Source organism: Cyanistes caeruleus, unplaced genomic scaffold, assembly GCF_971803275.1.
Source record: "Cyanistes caeruleus unplaced genomic scaffold, bCyaCae1.hap1.1 HAP1_SCAFFOLD_138, whole genome shotgun sequence".
NCBI classification, from domain to species: Eukaryota; Metazoa; Chordata; class Aves; order Passeriformes; family Paridae; genus Cyanistes; species Cyanistes caeruleus.
The window spans coordinates 218,173-238,429 of record NW_028255933.1 but is presented as its reverse complement, the minus strand read 5'-3'; the positions used below and the strand labels follow the sequence as shown (position 1 = coordinate 238,429).

General features: G+C 50.2%; 1 long non-coding RNA gene across 1 annotated transcript; it reads left to right on the top strand.

Moving 5' to 3' along the window:
• Window positions 1–9,224: 9,224 nt before the first annotated feature.
• LOC147645983 (uncharacterized) lies at window positions 9,225–14,905 on the top strand. Its single transcript, XR_015282030.1, has 4 exons — window positions 9,225–9,399; window positions 9,494–9,727; window positions 10,021–12,532; window positions 12,627–14,905. It is a non-coding gene; the product is annotated as an uncharacterized LOC147645983 (long non-coding RNA).
• The last annotated feature ends 5,352 nt before the right edge of the window (window positions 14,906–20,257 follow it).

The window sequence follows — 20,257 nt, the reverse complement described above, 5'->3', positions numbered from 1 at the left end:
AATTTTGCTACCTCTGCAGGCTGGCACAGACGGAGAGGAGGAGACGGACGTCGATACACAGACTGATAGAGAAGAAGCCATGGAAGTGGACGGAGAGGATAGTGGAGAGCAAGAGATGGATGTGGATATGTACGAGACAGAGGAAGAGATGGAGGTGGAAACGAAAGATTATATTGAAGAGATGGATATTGATCTAAAAGACAAGGAGGAAGACATGGTCTTGGGATGAAGACCGATGCCAGCAGCAGAACAGGCAGGTGCTCCCCACAGGCAGAGTGGAGCCCCTGCTGCCAGCCTGGGGCCGGGCTGGGCACTTCCTGCTCAGGGACACGCTAGCCCATGCACTGGATTCTGCTGGCCATCCCTGGCCTGGCCTGGGCTTGCTGTGGGCCACACAAGCCCTGTTCCAGTGCCTGGGCCACAGCCCCCAGCCAGGCTCCCTTCTGGCAGCAGAGTCCCACTGGGCCAGTGTCCCAGCCCGGCAGCACATGGAACACCCTTCCGTGCCTGACTGCACTGACCGTGCTACTTGTTTTTCTTGCAGGACTTAGGGACATCACAGACACAGATGCCACCCTGCTGTACATGCGTTTTACAGTTGTTGTGTTCAGGATAGAGGTTTTAGAGTTTGTTTAAGTTGTCTGTAAATACGTTTCATAGAGTTTTGTTAGAGCTGTTCTCAGGTAAATAGGTTCTATAGTTTGTTGTTGTTGTTGTTGTTGTTGTTGTTGTTGTTGTTACCAATATTCTTACAGTGTAAATATGTGGTGTAGTTCATTCTTGTTCCTTTTCTTCTACAGATAAACAGTCTTTGATTTTCACACCCCAGTTCTCTTTGCATTTTCTTCGGGCACATTTGCAAAGCTGTGGGTTGTTTCGGGAACAATGTTTGCAGGACTCTAAAAAGAGTATCAAAACCGCTCTGCCACACTCTCAGCTGCTGTTGCTGCCCCAAAAAGCACTGGCTGGCTTTGCTCACACAATCACAGTTGTGGTGGCATTTCTACCACACCACAGGACAGCGATGTTTTCCCTCTTCTCCTGGAAATACCTACAGCACTTGTGGGTAGCAAGGCAAACATGAGCCTCTTTTAGTGGCCCTTGAAATTGGACATGTGAAATGAGGCACACAAAGCCACAGGCCAGCTGAACCTGGCATCTCTGAATGGGTCTTTACATTCTTCCCAGGAAGATGAATGGCAATCACTATTTTGGCAGGGAGGAAAGTGCATCAGCTAGCAATTTGCTGTAGAAAATGTGCTTTCTGCTCCTCTCACAGCCAAAACTCCTACCCATTTCTTGGAAGTCCTTCTTAGATAAGGACCGTGTTCAACTGAGTGACAGTGAAGCCAAATGGCAATGCCGCAATCAATTGTCCTGTACACAATCTCCTTCATCCACGTGGAAGGTTACTCACGGGCACACAAGAGGACGGAAGAAACCCAAATGCATCGTTGGACATCATAAAGTCAGACGTGTTGAGGGATGAAGAAATCTTGCAGAGATATGGAAAGCTGCCCTGAAAACCCAGTTCGGGGAGAGCCTGAGCTCTTTTGTGCTTCTAGGCCTGAAGATGCTCAGCACCTTTCCCAGAGGCTCAGCAGGCAGTAGGATTGTGCCTGAATCTGGCTCTGGAAATGCCAGTGCCTCAACTGAGAGCTGTGGCAATGATTTCCATTGCATGGAGAGGGGCCACAGTCCTGCAAGAGTCTTTCAGCAGAGCAAACAGCAGCCTGGAGGGTGGGCAGTGCTGCATCTGGACCACTGCATGCTCATCCTTCACCACAATGCAGAGCTGCCATGGATCACTTTTTCCATTTCTGCTGTTGGATATGTTTTGGAGAAGTTGTTCTAGGTGGCTTTGGATGGTGATCCAAGTAGGAAGCAGCCATTCGCCTGCTGTGATATCCTTACAACTAGTCCTAACTTCTCATTGCCTTTGGTTTGATTGGGGGTGTTTTATCTGTTTGTTTGATTGGTTTCTTTGGGTTGGTTTCTTTGTGTTTTTCTCTCTTTTGCTTGGAGTTTCTTTTCCTTTTTTAGAAATGACTGGTGAAGTTGGCACAACTAAACTCCAGAAAACGTAAAGCAGGCTTGACTTTCCAGAAATTGCTTTTGGCTGGCTTTAGCTGCATTCCCCAGGATCACGATCAGCAGTAGATATTTGCAGGTTTTGCTCTGCATCCTCAGCCTGCCCAGATGTTGTTCAGTGTTTCAGCAGTGGAGAAGACGATGGATATTTTGCTAAACCTCCTTTCAAACAACAAAACTTGGGTTAGCACGACAGAAAAGAAGAGAAGAAAATCTTCGCCAGTTAGAACAGAGCCAGAGTCCCACCATTTCCCCCTCCACTTCTCTTTCTTTTCTACATTTAGAGGTAAAGCTTCCATCTCCAAAAGCTTCCATCTCTCACTTCCTGATGTAGCCATTTGCTACCCTTTAGCCTTGACTGCCACGCATCGGACTGCTGTCCGTGTGGGGCTGGGGATGCTCAGCCTGGAAAGAGAAGGGGGCTGGCGAGGCCTCCCTGCAGCTCTAGGAAAGATGGGCACAGACAGGAGAAGCCTTTCAATTCCAGGAGTGAGCTTGAAGTTGGATCTAATGAAGCTGCTCTTTTCCACTCCGGCTGCTGGGCCACTGGCCCAGGCTGTGCACAGAGGCTGGGGATGCTCCATCCTTGGCAACATCCAAGGCCAGCTGGGAGCGGGGCTCTGAGCAACCTATTCTGGGCGAAGATTGCTCCGCTTGGAACAAGATGGTCTTTAGGGTCCCTTCCAAGCCCAAGCACCCAGGGATTCCATCATTCATTCTACGGTCTCCGTTGTCCACTTCAGCCTGGGCCTCAACTCCTGGCGGTGATGTCACAGTGCACGCTCCAGCTAGAACTTCCACCATCCAGCAACGGCCACAACACAACCCTTGGCTCCTTGTGCCAGCACGCTCTTCATTCACCCTGCTCCAAGCCTACCTCTGTCACCTTGTTGCCACCTGCTCCCTGATTCCCCCAGCAGTCCCCAAAGCTCCCCATCGCTTGGATTTTGCTCTCCATCCCTGCAGGATATCTGCATTTGTTCCAAAAGAGGTATGGTACTATTCCACGGAGGCGGACACCTCGCAGCTGCCCGGCTGGGCTGGAGCTCTGTGGGACAGGCTGGGAAATTTTGCTACCTCTGCAGGCTGGCACAGACGGAGAGGAAAAGACGGACGTCGATACACAGACTGATAGAGAAGAAGCCATGGAAGTGGACGGAGAGGATAGTGGAGAGGAAGAGATGGATGTGGATATGTACGAGACAGAGGAAGAGATGGAGGTGGAAACGAAAGATTCTATTGAAGAGATGGATATTGATCTAAAAGACAAGGAGGAAGACATGGTCTTGGGATGAAGACCGATGCCAGCAGCAGAACAGGCAGGTGCTCCCCACAGGCAGAGTGGGGCCCCTGCTGCCAGCCTGGGGCCGGGCTGGGCACTTCCTGCTCAGGGACACGCTAGCCCATGCACTGGATTCTGCTGGCCATCCCTGGCCTGGCCTGGCCTTGCTGTGGGCCACACAAGCCCTGTTCCAGTGCCTGGGCCACAGCCCCCAGCCAGGCTCCCTTCTGGCAGCAGAGTCCCACTGGGCCAGTGTCCCAGCCCGGCAGCACATGGAACACCCTTCCGTGCCTGACTGCACTGACCGTGCTACTTGTTTTTCTTGCAGGACTTAGGGACATCACAGACACAGATGCCACCCTGCTGTACATGCGTTTTACAGTTGTTGTGTTCAGGATAGAGGTTTTAGAGTTTGTTTAAGTTGTCTGTAAATACGTTTCATAGAGTTTTGTTAGAGCTGTTCTCAGGTAAATAGGTTCTATAGTTTGTTGTTGTTGTTGTTGTTGTTGTTGTTGTTGTTGTTGTTACCAATATTCTTACAGTGTAAATATGTGGTGTAGTTCATTCTTGTTCCTTTTCTTCTACAGATAAACAGTCTTTGATTTTCACACCCCAGTTCTCTTTGCATTTTCCTCGGGCACATTTGCAAAGCTGTGGGTTCTTTCGGGAACAATGTTTGCAGGACTCTAAAAAGAGTATCAAAACCGCTCTGCCACACTCTCCGCTGCTGCTGCTGCCCCAAAAAGCACTGGCTGGCTTTGCTCACACAATCACAGTTGTGGTGGCATTTCTACCACACCACAGGACAGCGATGTTTTCCCTCTTCTCCTGGAAATACCTACAGCACTTGTGGGTAGCAAGGCAAACATGAGCCTCTTTTAGTGGCCCTTGAAATTGGACATGTGAAATGAGGCACACAAAGCCACAGGCCAGCTGAACCTGGCATCTCTGAATGGGTCTTTACATTCTTCCCAGGAAGATGAATGGCAATCACTATTTTGGCAGGGAGGAAAGTGCATCAGCTAGCAATTTGCTGTAGAAAATGTGCTTTCTGCTCCTCTCACAGCCAAAACTCCTACCCATTTCTTGGAAGTCCTTCTTAGATAAGGACCGTGTTCAACTGAGTGACAGTGAAGCCAAATGGCAATGCCGCAATCAATTGTCCTGTACACAATCTCCTTCATCCACGTGGAAGGTTACTCACGGGCACACAAGAGGACGGAAGAAACCCAAATGCATCGTTGGACATCATAAAGTCAGACGTGTTGAGGGATGAAGAAATCTTGCAGAGATATGGAAAGCTGCCCTGAAAACCCAGTTCGGGGAGAGCCTGAGCTCTTTTGTGCTTCTAGGCCTGAAGATGCTCAGCGCCTTTCCCAGATGCTCAGCAGGCAGTAGGATTGTGCCTGAATCTGGCTCTGGAAATGCCAGTGCCTCAACTGAGAGCTGTGGCAATGATTTCCATTGCATGGAGAGGGGCCACAGTCCTGCAAGAGTCTTTCAGCAGAGCAAACAGCAGCCTGGAGGGTGGGCAGTGCTGCATCTGGACCACTGCATGCTCATCCTTCACCACAATGCAGAGCTGCCATGGATCACTTTTTCCATTTCTGCTGTTGGATATGTTTTGGAGAAGTTGTTCTAGGTGGCTTTGGATGGTGATCCAAGTAGGAAGCAGCCATTCGCCTGCTGTGATATCCTTACAACTAGTCCTAACTTCTCATTGCCTTTGGTTTGATTGGGGGTGTTTTATCTGTTTGTTTGATTGGTTTCTTTGGGTTGGTTTCTTTGTGTTTTTCTCTCTTTTGCTTGGAGTTTCTTTTCCTTTTTTAGAAATGACTGGTGAAGTTGGCACAACTAAACTCCAGAAAACGTAAAGCAGGCTTGACTTTCCAGAAATTGCTTTTGGCTGGCTTTAGCTGCATTCCCCAGGATCACGATCAGCAGTAGATATTTGCAGGTTTTGCTCTGCATCCTCAGCCTGCCCAGATGTTGTTCAGTGTTTCAGCAGTGGAGAAGACGATGGATATTTTGCTAAACCTCCTTTCAAACAACAAAACTTGGGTTAGCACGACAGAAAAGAAGAGAAGAAAATCTTCGCCAGTTAGAACAGAGCCAGAGTCCCACCATTTCCCCCTCCACTTCTCTTTCTTTTCTACATTTAGAGGTAAAGCTTCCATCTCCAAAAGCTTCCATCTCTCACTTCCTGATGTAGCCATTTGCTACCCTTTAGCCTTGACTGCCACGCATCGGACTGCTGTCCGTGTGGGGCTGGGGATGCTCAGCCTGGAAAGAGAAGGGGGCTGGCGAGGCCTCCCTGCAGCTCTAGGAAAGATGGGCACAGAGAGGAGAAGCCTTTCAACTGCAGGAGTGAGCTTGAAGTTGGATCTAATGAAGCTGCTCTTTTCCACTCAGGCTGCTGGGCCACTGGCCCAGGCTGTGCACAGAGGCTGGGGATGCTCCATCCTTGGCAACATCCAAGGCCAGCTGGGAGCGGGGCTCTGAGCAACCTATTCTGGGCGAAGATTGCTCCGCTTGGAACAAGATGGTCTTTAGGGTCCCTTCCAAGCCCAAGCACCCAGGGATTCCATCATTCATTCTACGGTCTCCGTTGTCCACTTCAGCCTGGGCCTGAACTCCTGGCGGTGATGTCACAGTGCACGCTCCAGCTAGAACTTCCAGCATCCAGCAACGGCCACAACACAACCCTTGGCTCCTTGTGCCAGCACGCTCTTCATTCACCCTGCTCCAAGCCTACCTCTGTCACCTTGTTGCCACCTGCTCCCTGATTCCCCCAGCAGTCCCCAAAGCTCCCCATCGCTTGGATTTTGCTCTCCATCCCTGCAGGATATCTGCATTTGTTCCAAAAGAGGTATGGTACTATTCCACGGAGGCGGACACCTCGCAGCTGCCCGGCTGGGCTGGAGCTCTGTGGGACAGGCTGGGAAATTTTGCTACCTCTGCAGGCTGGCACAGACGGAGAGGAAAAGACGGACGTCGATACACAGACTGATAGAGAAGAAGCCATGGAAGTGGACGGAGAGGATAGTGGAGAGGAAGAGATGGATGTGGATATGTACGAGACAGAGGAAGAGATGGAGGTGGAAACGAAAGATTCTATTGAAGAGATGGATATTGATCTAAAAGACAAGGAGGAAGACATGGTCTTGGGATGAAGACCGATGCCAGCAGCAGAACAGGCAGGTGCTCCCCACAGGCAGAGTGGGGCCCCTGCTGCCAGCCTGGGGCCGGGCTGGGCACTTCCTGCTCAGGGACACGCTAGCCCATGCACTGGATTCTGCTGGCCATCCCTGGCCTGGCCTGGGCTTGCTGTGGGCCACACAAGCCCTGTTCCAGTGCCTGGGCCACAGCCCCCAGCCAGGCTCCCTTCTGGCAGCAGAGTCCCACTGGGCCAGTGTCCCAGCCCGGCAGCACATGGAACACCCTTCCGTGCCTGACTGCACTGACCGTGCTACTTGTTTTTCTTCCAGGACTTAGGGACATCACAGACACAGATGCCACCCTGCTGTACATGCGTTTTACAGTTGTTGTGTTCAGGATAGAGGTTTTAGAGTTTGTTTAAGTTGTCTGTAAATACGTTTCATAGAGTTTTGTTAGAGCTGTTCTCAGGTAAATAGGTTCTATAGTTTGTTGTTGTTGTTGTTGTTGTTGTTGTTGTTGTTGTTACCAATATTCTTACAGTGTAAATATGTGGTGTAGTTCATTCTTGTTCCTTTTCTTCTACAGATAAACAGTCTTTGATTTTCACACCCCAGTTCTCTTTGCATTTTCCTCGGGCACATTTGCAAAGCTGTGGGTTGTTTCGGGAACAATGTTTGCAGGACTCTAAAAAGAGTATCAAAACCGCTCTGCCACACTCTCCGCTGCTGCTGCTGCCCCAAAAAGCACTGGCTGGCTTTGCTCACACAATCACAGTTGTGGTGGCATTTCTACCACACCACAGGACAGCGATGTTTTCCCTCTTCTCCTGGAAATACCTACAGCACTTGTGGGTAGCAAGGCAAACATGAGCCTCTTCTAGTGGCCCTTGAAATTGGACATGTGAAATGAGGCACACAAAGCCACAGGCCAGCTGAACCTGGCATCTCTCAATGGGTCTTTACATTCTTCCCAGGAAGATGAATGGCAATCACTATTTTGGCAGGGAGGAAAGTGCATCAGCTAGCAATTTGCTGTAGAAAATGTGCTTTCTGCTCCTCTCACAGCCAAAACTCCTACCCATTTCTTGGAAGTCCTTCTTAGATAAGGACCGTGTTCAACTGAGTGACAGTGAAGCCAAATGGCAATGCCGCAATCAATTGTCCTGTACACAATCTCCTTCATCCACGTGGAAGGTTACTCACGGGCACACAAGAGGACGGAAGAAACCCAAATGCATCGTTGGACATCATAAAGTCAGACGTGTTGAGGGATGAAGAAATCTTGCAGAGATATGGAAAGCTGCCCTGAAAACCCAGTTCGGGGAGAGCCTGAGCTCTTTTGTGCTTCTAGGCCTGAAGATGCTCAGCGCCTTTCCCAGATGCTCAGCAGGCAGTAGGATTGTGCCTGAATCTGGCTCTGGAAATGCCAGTGCCTCAACTGAGAGCTGTGGCAATGATTTCCATTGCATGGAGAGGGGCCACAGTCCTGCAAGAGTCTTTCAGCAGAGCAAACAGCAGCCTGGAGGGTGGGCAGTGCTGCATCTGGACCACTGCATGCTCATCCTTCACCACAATGCAGAGCTGCCATGGATCACTTTTTCCATTTCTGCTGTTGGATATGTTTTGGAGAAGTTGTTCTAGGTGGCTTTGGATGGTGATCCAAGTAGGAAGCAGCCATTCGCCTGCTGTGATATCCTTACAACTAGTCCTAACTTCTCATTGCCTTTGGTTTGATTGGGGGTGTTTTATCTGTTTGTTTGATTGGTTTCTTTGGGTTGGTTTCTTTGTGTTTTTCTCTCTTTTGCTTGGAGTTTCTTTTCCTTTTTTAGAAATGACTGGTGAAGTTGGCACAACTAAACTCCAGAAAACGTAAAGCAGGCTTGACTTTCCAGAAATTGCTTTTGGCTGGCTTTAGCTGCATTCCCCAGGATCACGATCAGCAGTAGATATTTGCAGGTTTTGCTCTGCATCCTCAGCCTGCCCAGATGTTGTTCAGTGTTTCAGCAGTGGAGAAGACGATGGATATTTTGCTAAACCTCCTTTCAAACAACAAAACTTGGGTTAGCACGACAGAAAAGAAGAGAAGAAAATCTTCGCCAGTTAGAACAGAGCCAGAGTCCCACCATTTCCCCCTCCACTTCTCTTTCTTTTCTACATTTAGAGGTAAAGCTTCCATCTCCAAAAGCTTCCATCTCTCACTTCCTGATGTAGCCATTTGCTACCCTTTAGCCTTGACTGCCACGCATCGGACTGCTGTCCGTGTGGGGCTGGGGATGCTCAGCCTGGAAAGAGAAGGGGGCTGGCGAGGCCTCCCTGCAGCTCTAGGAAAGATGGGCACAGAGAGGAGAAGCCTTTCAACTGCAGGAGTGAGCTTGAAGTTGGATCTAATGAAGCTGCTCTTTTCCACTCAGGCTGCTGGGCCACTGGCCCAGGCTGTGCACAGAGGCTGGGGATGCTCCATCCTTGGCAACATCCAAGGCCAGCTGGGAGCGGGGCTCTGAGCAACCTATTCTGGGCGAAGATTGCTCCGCTTGGAACAAGATGGTCTTTAGGGTCCCTTCCAAGCCCAAGCACCCAGGGATTCCATCATTCATTCTACGGTCTCCGTTGTCCACTTCAGCCTGGGCCTGAACTCCTGGCGGTGATGTCACAGTGCACTCTCCAGCTAGAACTTCCAGCATCCAGCAACGGCCACAACACAACCCTTGGCTCCTTGTGCCAGCACGCTCTTCATTCACCCTGCTCCAAGCCTACCCCTGTCACCTTGTTGCCACCTGCTCCCTGATTCCCCCAGCAGTCCCCAAAGCTCCCCATCGCTTGGATTTTGCTCTCCATCCCTGCAGGATGTCTGCATTTGTTCCAAAAGAGGTATGGTACTATTCCACGGAGGCGGACACCGCGCAGCTGCCTGGCTGGGCTGGAGCTCTGTGGGACAGGCTGGGAAATTTTGCTACCTCTGCAGGCTGGCACAGACGGAGAGGAGGAGACGGACGTCGATACACAGACTGATAGAGAAGAAGCCATGGAAGTGGACGGAGAGGATAGTGGAGAGGAAGAGATGGATGTGGGTATGTACGAGACAGAGGAAGAGATGGAGGTGGAAACGAAAGATTATATTGAAGAGATGGATATTGATCTAAAAGACAAGGAGGAAGACATGGTCTTGGGATGAAGACCGATGCCAGCAGCAGAACAGGCAGGTGCTCCCCACAGGCAGAGTGGGTCCCCTGCTGCCAGCCTGGGGCCGGGCTGGGCACTTCCTGCTCAGGGACACGCTAGCCCATGCACTGGATTCTGCTGGCCATCCCTGGCCTGGCCTGGGCTTGCTGTGGGCCACACAAGCCCTGTTCCAGTGCCTGGGCCACAGCCCCCAGCCAGGCTCCCTTCTGGCAGCAGAGTCCCACTGGACCAGTGTCCCAACCCGGCAGCACATGGAACAACCTTTCCGTGCCTAACTGCACTGACCGTGCTACTTGTTTTTCCTTCCAGGACTTAGGGACATCACAGACACAGATGCCACCCTGCTGTACATGCGTTTTACAGTTGTTGTGTTCAGGATAGAAGTGTTAGAGTTTGTTTAAGTTTCTGTAAATACGTTTCATAGAGTTTTGTTAGATCTGTTCTCAGGTAAATAGGTTCTATAGTTTGTTGTTGTTGTTGTTGTTACCAATATTCTTACAGTGTAAATATGTGGTGTAGTTCATTCTTGTTCCTTTTCTTCTACAGATAAACAGTCTTTGATTTTCACACCCCAGTTCTCTTTGCATTTTCTTCGGGCACATTTGCAAAGCTGTGGGTTGTTTCGGGAACAATGTTTGCAGGACTCTAAAAAGAGTATCAAAACCGCTCTGCCACACTCTCACCTGCTGTTGCTGCCCCAAAAAGCACTGGCTGGCTTTGCTCACACAATCACAGTTGTGGTGGCATTTCTACCACACCACAGGACAGCGATGTTTTCCCTCTTCTCCTGGAAATACCTACAGCACTTGTGGGTAGCAAGGCAAACATGAGCCTCTTTTAGTGGCCCTTGAAATTGGACATGTGAAATGAGGCACACAAAGCCACAGGCCAGCTGAACCTGGCATCTCTGAGTGGGTCTTTACATTCTTCCCAGGAAGATGAATGGCAATCACTATTTTGGCAGGGAGGAAAGTGCATCAGCTAGCAATTTGCTGTAGAAAATGTGCTTTCTGCTCCTCTCACAGCCAAAACTCCTACCCATTTCTTGGAAGTCCTTCTTAGATAAGGACCGTGTTCAACTGAGTGACAGTGAAGCCAAATGGCAATGCCGCAATCAATTGTCCTGTACACAATCTCCTTCATCCACGTGGAAGGTTACCCACGGGCACACAAGAGGACGGAAGAAACCCAAATGCATCGTTGGACATAATAAAGTCAGACGTGTTGAGGGATGAAGAAATCTTGCAGAGATATGGAAAGCTGCCCTGAAAACCCAGTTCGGGGAGAGCCTGAGCTCTTTTGTGCTTCTAGGCCTGAAGATGCTCAGCACCTTTCCCAGATGCTCAGCAGGCAGTAGGATTGTGCCTGAATCTGGCTCTGGAAATGCCAGTGCCTCAACTGAGAGCTGTGGCAATGATTTCCATTGCATGGAGAGGGGCCACAGTCCTGCAAGAGTCTTTCAGCAGAGCAAACAGCAGCCTGGAGGGTGGGCAATCTGTACCACTGCATGCTCATCCTTCACCACAATGCAGAGCTGCCATGGATCACTTTTTCCATTTCTGCTGTTGGATATGTTTTGGAGAAGTTGTTCTAGGTGGCTTTGGATGGTGATCCAAGTAGGAAGCAGCCATTCGCCTGCTGTGATATCCTTACAACTAGTCCTAACTTCTCATTGCCTTTGGTTTGATTGGGGGTGTTTTATCTGTTTGTTTGATTGGTTTCTTTGGGTTGGTTTCTTTGTGTTTTTCTCTCTTTTGCTTGGAGTTTCTTTTCCTTTTTTAGAAATGACTGGTGAAGTTGGCACAACTAAACTCCAGAAAACGTAAAGCAGGCTTGACTTTCCAGAAATTGCTTTTGGCTGGCTTTAGCTGCATTCCCCAGGATCACGATCAGCAGTAGATATTTGCAGGTTTTGCTCTGCATCCTCAGCCTGCCCAGATGTTGTTCAGTGTTTCAGCAGTGGAGAAGACGATGGATATTTTGCTAAACCTCCTTTCAAACAACAAAACTTGGGTTAGCACGACAGAAAAGAAGAGAAGAAAATCTTCGCCAGTTAGAACAGAGCCAGAGTCCCACCATTTCCCCCTCCACTTCTCTTTCTTTTCTACATTTAGAGGTAAAGCTTCCATCTCCAAAAGCTTCCATCTCTCACTTCCTGATGTAGCCATTTGCTACCCTTTAGCCTTGACTGCCACGCATCGGACTGCTGTCCGTGTGGGGCTGGGGATGCTCAGCCTGGAAAGAGAAGGGGGCTGGCGAGGCCTCCCTGCAGCTCTAGGAAAGATGGGCACAGAGAGGAGAAGCCTTTCAATTGCAGGAGTGAGCTTGAAGTTGGATCTAATGAAGCTGCTCTTTTCCACTCCGGCTGCTGGGCCACTGGCCCAGGCTGTGCACAGAGGCTGGGGATGCTCCATCCTTGGCAACATCCAAGGCCAGCTGGGAGCGGGGCTCTGAGCAACCTATTCTGGGCGAAGATTGCTCCGCTTGGAACAAGATGGTCTTTAGGGTCCCTTCCAAGCCCAAGCACCCAGGGATTCCATCATTCATTCTACGGTCTCCGTTGTCCACTTCAGCCTGGGCCTGAACTCCTGGCGGTGATGTCACAGTGCACGCTCCAGCTAGAACTTCCAGCATCCAGCAACGGCCACAACACAACCCTTGGCTCCTTGTGCCAGCACGCTCTTCATTCACCCTGCTCCAAGCCTACCCCTGTCACCTTGTTGCCACCTGCTCCCTGATTCCCCCAGCAGTCCCCAAAGCTCCCCATCGCTTGGATTTTGCTCTCCATCCCTGCAGGATATCTGCATTTGTTCCAAAAGAGGTATGGTACTATTCCACGGAGGCGGACACCTCGCAGCTGCCCGGCTGGGCTGGAGCTCTGTGGGACAGGCTGGGAAATTTTGCTACCTCTGCAGGCTGGCACAGACGGAGAGGAAAAGACGGACGTCGATACACAGACTGATAGAGAAGAAGCCATGGAAGTGGACGGAGAGGATAGTGGAGAGGAAGAGATGGATGTGGATATGTACGAGACAGAGGAAGAGATGGAGGTGGAAACGAAAGATTCTATTGAAGAGATGGATATTGATCTAAAAGACAAGGAGGAAGACATGGTCTTGGGATGAAGACCGATGCCAGCAGCAGAACAGGCAGGTGCTCCCCACAGGCAGAGTGGGGCCCCTGCTGCCAGCCTGGGGCCGGGCTGGGCACTTCCTGCTCAGGGACACGCTAGCCCATGCACTGGATTCTGCTGGCCATCCCTGGCCTGGCCTGGGCTTGCTGTGGGCCACACAAGCCCTGTTCCAGTGCCTGGGCCACAGCCCCCAGCCAGGCTCCCTTCTGGCAGCAGAGTCCCACTGGGCCAGTGTCCCAGCCCGGCAGCACATGGAACACCCTTCCGTGCCTGACTGCACTGACCGTGCTACTTGTTTTTCTTCCAGGACTTAGGGACATCACAGACACAGATGCCACCCTGCTGTACATGCGTTTTACAGTTGTTGTGTTCAGGATAGAGGTTTTAGAGTTTGTTTAAGTTGTCTGTAAATACGTTTCATAGAGTTTTGTTAGAGCTGTTCTCAGGTAAATAGGTTCTATAGTTTGTTGTTGTTGTTGTTGTTGTTGTTGTTGTTACCAATATTCTTACAGTGTAAATATGTGGTGTAGTTCATTCTTGTTCCTTTTCTTCTACAGATAAACAGTCTTTGATTTTCACACCCCAGTTCTCTTTGCATTTTCCTCGGGCACATTTGCAAAGCTGTGGGTTCTTTCGGGAACAATGTTTGCAGGACTCTAAAAAGAGTATCAAAACCGCTCTGCCACACTCTCCGCTGCTGCTGCTGCCCCAAAAAGCACTGGCTGGCTTTGCTCACACAATCACAGTTGTGGTGGCATTTCTACCACACCACAGGACAGCGATGTTTTCCCTCTTCTCCTGGAAATACCTACAGCACTTGTGGGTAGCAAGGCAAACATGAGCCTCTTCTAGTGGCCCTTGAAATTGGACATGTGAAATGAGGCACACAAAGCCACAGGCCAGCTGAACCTGGCATCTCTGAATGGGTCTTTACATTCTTCCCAGGAAGATGAATGGCAATCACTATTTTGGCAGGGAGGAAAGTGCATCAGCTAGCAATTTGCTGTAGAAAATGTGCTTTCTGCTCCTCTCACAGTCAAAACTCCTACCCATTTCTTGGAAGTCCTTCTTAGATAAGGACCGTGTTCAACTGAGTGACAGTGAAGCCAAATGGCAATGCCGCAATCAATTGTCCTGTACACAATCTCCTTCATCCACGTGGAAGGTTACTCACGGGCACACAAGAGGACGGAAGAAACCCAAATGCATCGTTGGACATCATAAAGTCAGACGTGTTGAGGGATGAAGAAATCTTGCAGAGATATGGAAAGCTGCCCTGAAAACCCAGTTCGGGGAGAGCCTGAGCTCTTTTGTGCTTCTAGGCCTGAAGATGCTCAGCGCCTTTCCCAGATGCTCAGCAGGCAGTAGGATTGTGCCTGAATCTGGCTCTGGAAATGCCAGTGCCTCAACTGAGAGCTGTGGCAATGATTTCCATTGCATGGAGAGGGGCCACAGTCCTGCAAGAGTCTTTCAGCAGAGCAAACAGCAGCCTGGAGGGTGGGCAGTGCTGCATCTGGACCACTGCATGCTCATCCTTCACCACAATGCAGAGCTGCCATGGATCACTTTTTCCATTTCTGCTGTTGGATATGTTTTGGAGAAGTTGTTCTAGGTGGCTTTGGATGGTGATCCAAGTAGGAAGCAGCCATTCGCCTGCTGTGATATCCTTACAACTAGTCCTAACTTCTCATTGCCTTTGGTTTGATTGGGGGTGTTTTATCTGTTTGTTTGATTGGTTTCTTTGGGTTGGTTTCTTTGTGTTTTTCTCTCTTTTGCTTGGAGTTTCTTTTCCTTTTTTAGAAATGACTGGTGAAGTTGGCACAACCAAACTCCAGAAAACGTAAAGCAGGCTTGACTTTCCAGAAATTGCTTTTGGCTGGCTTTAGCTGCATTCCCCAGGATCACGATCAGCAGTAGATATTTGCAGGTTTTGCTCTGCATCCTCAGCCTGCCCAGATGTTGTTCAGTGTTTCAGCAGTGGAGAAGACGATGGATATTTTGCTAAACCTCCTTTCAAACAACAAAACTTGGGTTAGCACGACAGAAAAGAAGAGAAGAAAATCCTCGCCAGTTAGAACAGAGCCAGAGTCCCACCATTTCCCCCTCCACTTCTCTTTCTTTTCTACATTTAGAGGTAAAGCTTCCATCTCCAAAAGCTTCCATCTCTCACTTCCTGATGTAGCCATTTGCTACCCTTTAGCCTTGACTGCCACGCATCGGACTGCTGTCCGTGTGGGGCTGGGGATGCTCAGCCTGGAAAGAGAAGGGGGCTGGCGAGGCCTCCCTGCAGCTCTAGGAAAGATGGGCACAGAGAGGAGAAGCCTTTCAACTGCAGGAGTGAGCTTGAAGTTGGATCTAATGAAGCTGCTCTTTTCCACTCAGGCTGCTGGGCCACTGGCCCAGGCTGTGCACAGAGGCTGGGGATGCTCCATCCTTGGCAACATCCAAGGCCAGCTGGGAGCGGGGCTCTGAGCAACCTATTCTGGGCGAAGATTGCTCCGCTTGGAACAAGATGGTCTTTAGGGTCCCTTCCAAGCCCAAGCACCCAGGGATTCCATCATTCATTCTACGGTCTCCGTTGTCCACTTCAGCCTGGGCCTCAACTCCTGGCGGTGATGTCACAGTGCACGCTCCAGCTAGAACTTCCACCATCCAGCAACGGCCACAACACAACCCTTGGCTCCTTGTGCCAGCACGCTCTTCATTCACCCTGCTCCAAGCCTACCTCTGTCACCTTGTTGCCACCTGCTCCCTGATTCCCCCAGCAGTCCCCAAAGCTCCCCATCGCTTGGATTTTGCTCTCCATCCCTGCAGGATGTCTGCATTTGTTCCAAAAGAGGTATGGTGCTATTCCACGGAGGCGGACACCTCGCAGCTGCCTGGCTGGGCTGGAGCTCTGTGGGACAGGCTGGGAAATTTTGCTACCTCTGCAGGCTGGCACAGACGGAGAGGAGGAGACGGACGTCGATACACAGACTGATAGAGAAGAAGCCATGGAAGTGGACGGAGAGGATAGTGGAGAGGAAGAGATGGATGTGGATATGTACGAGACAGAGGAAGAGATGGAGGTGGAAACGAAAGATTCTATTGAAGAGATGGATATTGATCTAAAAGACAAGGAGGAAGACATGGTCTTGGGATGAAGACCGATGCCAGCAGCAGAACAGGCAGGTGCTCCCCACAGGCAGAGTGGGGCCCCTGCTGCCAGCCTGGGGCCGGGCTGGGCACTTCCTGCTCAGGGACACGCTAGCCCATGCACTGGATTCTGCTGGCCATCCCTGGCCTGGCCTGGGCTTGCTGTGGGCCACACAAGCCCTGTTCCAGTGCCTGGGCCACAGCCCCCAGCCAGGCTCCCTTCTGGCAGCAGAGTCCCACTGGGCCAGTGTCCCAGCCCGGCAGCACATGGAACACCCTTCCGTGCCTGACTGCACTGACCGTGCTACTTGTTTTTCTTGCAGGACTTAGGGACATCACAGACACAGATGCCACCCTGCTGTACATGCGTTTTACAGTTGCTGTGTTCAGGATAGAGGTTTTAGAGTTTGTTTAAGTTGTCTGTAAATACGTTTCATAGAGTTTTGTTAGAGCTGTTCTCAGGTAAATAGGTTCTATAGTTTGTTGTTGTTGTTGTTGTTGTTGTTGTTGTTGTTGTTACCAATATTCTTACAGTGTAAATATGTGGTGTAGTTCATTCTTGTTCCTTTTCTTCTACAGATAAACAGTCTTTGATTTTCACACCCCAGTTCTCTTTGCATTTTCCTCGGGCACATTTGCAAAGCTGTGGGTTGTTTCGGGAACAATGTTTGCAGGACTCTAAAAAGAGTATCAAAACCGCTCTGCCACACTCTCCGCTGCTGCTGCTGCCCCAAAAAGCACTGGCTGGCTTTGCTCACACAATCACAGTTGTGGTGGCATTTCTACCACACCACAGGACAGCGATGTTTTCCCTCTTCTCCTGGAAATACCTACAGCACTTGTGGGTAGCAAGGCAAACATGAGCCTCTTTTAGTGGCCCTTGAAATTGGACATGTGAAATGAGGCACACAAAGCCACAGGCCAGCTGAACCTGGCATCTCTGAATGGGTCTTTACATTCTTCCCAGGAAGATGAATGGCAATCACTATTTTGGCAGGGAGGAAAGTGCATCAGCTAGCAATTTGCTGTAGAAAATGTGCTTTCTGCTCCTCTCACAGCCAAAACTCCTACCCATTTCTTGGAAGTCCTTCTTAGATAAGGACCGTGTTCAACTGAGTGACAGTGAAGCCAAATGGCAATGCCGCAATCAATTGTCCTGTACACAATCTCCTTCATCCACGTGGAAGGTTACTCACGGGCACACAAGAGGACGGAAGAAACCCAAATGCATCGTTGGACATCATAAAGTCAGACGTGTTGAGGGATGAAGAAATCTTGCAGAGATATGGAAAGCTGCCCTGAAAACCCAGTTCGGGGAGAGCCTGAGCTCTTTTGTGCTTCTAGGCCTGAAGATGCTCAGCGCCTTTCCCAGATGCTCAGCAGGCAGTAGGATTGTGCCTGAATCTGGCTCTGGAAATGCCAGTGCCTCAACTGAGAGCTGTGGCAATGATTTCCATTGCATGGAGAGGGGCCACAGTCCTGCAAGAGTCTTTCAGCAGAGCAAACAGCAGCCTGGAGGGTGGGCAGTGCTGCATCTGGACCACTGCATGCTCATCCTTCACCACAATGCAGAGCTGCCATGGATCACTTTTTCCATTTCTGCTGTTGGATATGTTTTGGAGAAGTTGTTCTAGGTGGCTTTGGATGGTGATCCAAGTAGGAAGCAGCCATTCGCCTGCTGTGATATCCTTACAACTAGTCCTAACTTCTCATTGCCTTTGGTTTGATTGGGGGTGTTTTATCTGTTTGTTTGATTGGTTTCTTTGGGTTGGTTTCTTTGTGTTTTTCTCTCTTTTGCTTGGAGTTTCTTTTCCTTTTTTAGAAATGACTGGTGAAGTTGGCACAACTAAACTCCAGAAAACGTAAAGCAGGCTTGACTTTCCAGAAATTGCTTTTGGCTGGCTTTAGCTGCATTCCCCAGGATCACGATCAGCAGTAGATATTTGCAGGTTTTGCTCTGCATCCTCAGCCTGCCCAGATGTTGTTCAGTGTTTCAGCAGTGGAGAAGACGATGGATATTTTGCTAAACCTCCTTTCAAACAACAAAACTTGGGTTAGCACGACAGAAAAGAAGAGAAGAAAATCTTCGCCAGTTAGAACAGAGCCAGAGTCCCACCATTTCCCCCTCCACTTCTCTTTCTTTTCTACATTTAGAGGTAAAGCTTCCATCTCCAAAAGCTTCCATCTCTCACTTCCTGATGTAGCCATTTGCTACCCTTTAGCCTTGACTGCCACGCATCGGACTGCTGTCCGTGTGGGGCTGGGGATGCTCAGCCTGGAAAGAGAAGGGGGCTGGCGAGGCCTCCCTGCAGCTCTAGGAAAGATGGGCACAGAGAGGAGAAGCCTTTCAACTGCAGGAGTGAGCTTGAAGTTGGATCTAATGAAGCTGCTCTTTTCCACTCAGGCTGCTGGGCCACTGGCCCAGGCTGTGCACAGAGGCTGGGGATGCTCCATCCTTGGCAACATCCAAGGCCAGCTGGGAGCGGGGCTCTGAGCAACCTATTCTGGGCGAAGATTGCTCCGCTTGGAACAAGATGGTCTTTAGGGTCCCTTCCAAGCCCAAGCACCCAGGGATTCCATCATTCATTCTACGGTCTCCGTTGTCCACTTCAGCCTGGGCCTGAACTCCTGGCGGTGATGTCACAGTGCACTCTCCAGCTAGAACTTCCAGCATCCAGCAACGGCCACAACACAACCCTTGGCTCCTTGTGCCAGCACGCTCTTCATTCACCCTGCTCCAAGCCTACCCCTGTCACCTTGTTGCCACCTGCTCCCTGATTCCCCCAGCAGTCCCCAAAGCTCCCCATCGCTTGGATTTTGCTCTCCATCCCTGCAGGATGTCTGCATTTGTTCCAAAAGAGGTATGGTACTATTCCACGGAGGCGGACACCGCGCAGCTGCCTGGCTGGGCTGGAGCTCTGTGGGACAGGCTGGGAAATTTTGCTACCTCTGCAGGCTGGCACAGACGGAGAGGAGGAGACGGACGTCGATACACAGACTGATAGAGAAGAAGCCATGGAAGTGGACGGAGAGGATAGTGGAGAGGAAGAGATGGATGTGGGTATGTACGAGACAGAGGAAGAGATGGAGGTGGAAACGAAAGATTATATTGAAGAGATGGATATTGATCTAAAAGACAAGGAGGAAGACATGGTCTTGGGATGAAGACCGATGCCAGCAGCAGAACAGGCAGGTGCTCCCCACAGGCAGAGTGGGTCCCCTGCTGCCAGCCTGGGGCCGGGCTGGGCACTTCCTGCTCAGGGACACGCTAGCCCATGCACTGGATTCTGCTGGCCATCCCTGGCCTGGCCTGGGCTTGCTGTGGGCCACACAAGCCCTGTTCCAGTGCCTGGGCCACAGCCCCCAGCCAGGCTCCCTTCTGGCAGCAGAGTCCCACTGGACCAGTGTCCCAACCCGGCAGCACATGGAACAACCTTTCCGTGCCTAACTGCACTGACCGTGCTACTTGTTTTTCCTTCCAGGACTTAGGGACATCACAGACACAGATGCCACCCTGCTGTACATGCGTTTTACAGTTGTTGTGTTCAGGATAGAAGTGTTAGAGTTTGTTTAAGTTTCTTTAAATACGTTTCATAGAGTTTTGTTAGATCTGTTCTCAGGTAAATAGGTTCTATAGTTTGTTGTTGTTGTTGTTGTTACCAATATTCTTACAGTGTAAATATGTGGTGTAGTTCATTCTTGTTCCTTTTCTTCTACAGATAAACAGTCTTTGATTTTCACACCCCAGTTCTCTTTGCATTTTCTTCGGGCACATTTGCAAAGCTGTGGGTTGTTTCGGGAACAATGTTTGCAGGACTCTAAAAAGAGTATCAAAACCGCTCTGCCACACTCTCCGCTGCTGCTGCTGCCCCAAAAAGCACTGGCTGGCTTTGCTCACACAATCACAGTTGTGGTGGCATTTCTACCACACCACAGGACAGCGATGTTTTCCCTCTTCTCCTGGAAATACCTACAGCACTTGTGGGTAGCAAGGCAAACATGAGCCTCTTTTAGTGGCCCTTGAAATTGGACATGTGAAATGAGGCACACAAAGCCACAGGCCAGCTGAACCTGGCATCTCTGAATGGGTCTTTACATTCTTCCCAGGAAGATGAATGGCAATCACTATTTTGGCAGGGAGGAAAGTGCATCAGCTAGCAATTTGCTGTAGAAAATGTGCTTTCTGCTCCTCTCACAGCCAAAACTCCTACCCATTTCTTGGAAGTCCTTCTTAGATAAGGACCGTGTTCAACTGAGTGACAGTGAAGCCAAATGGCA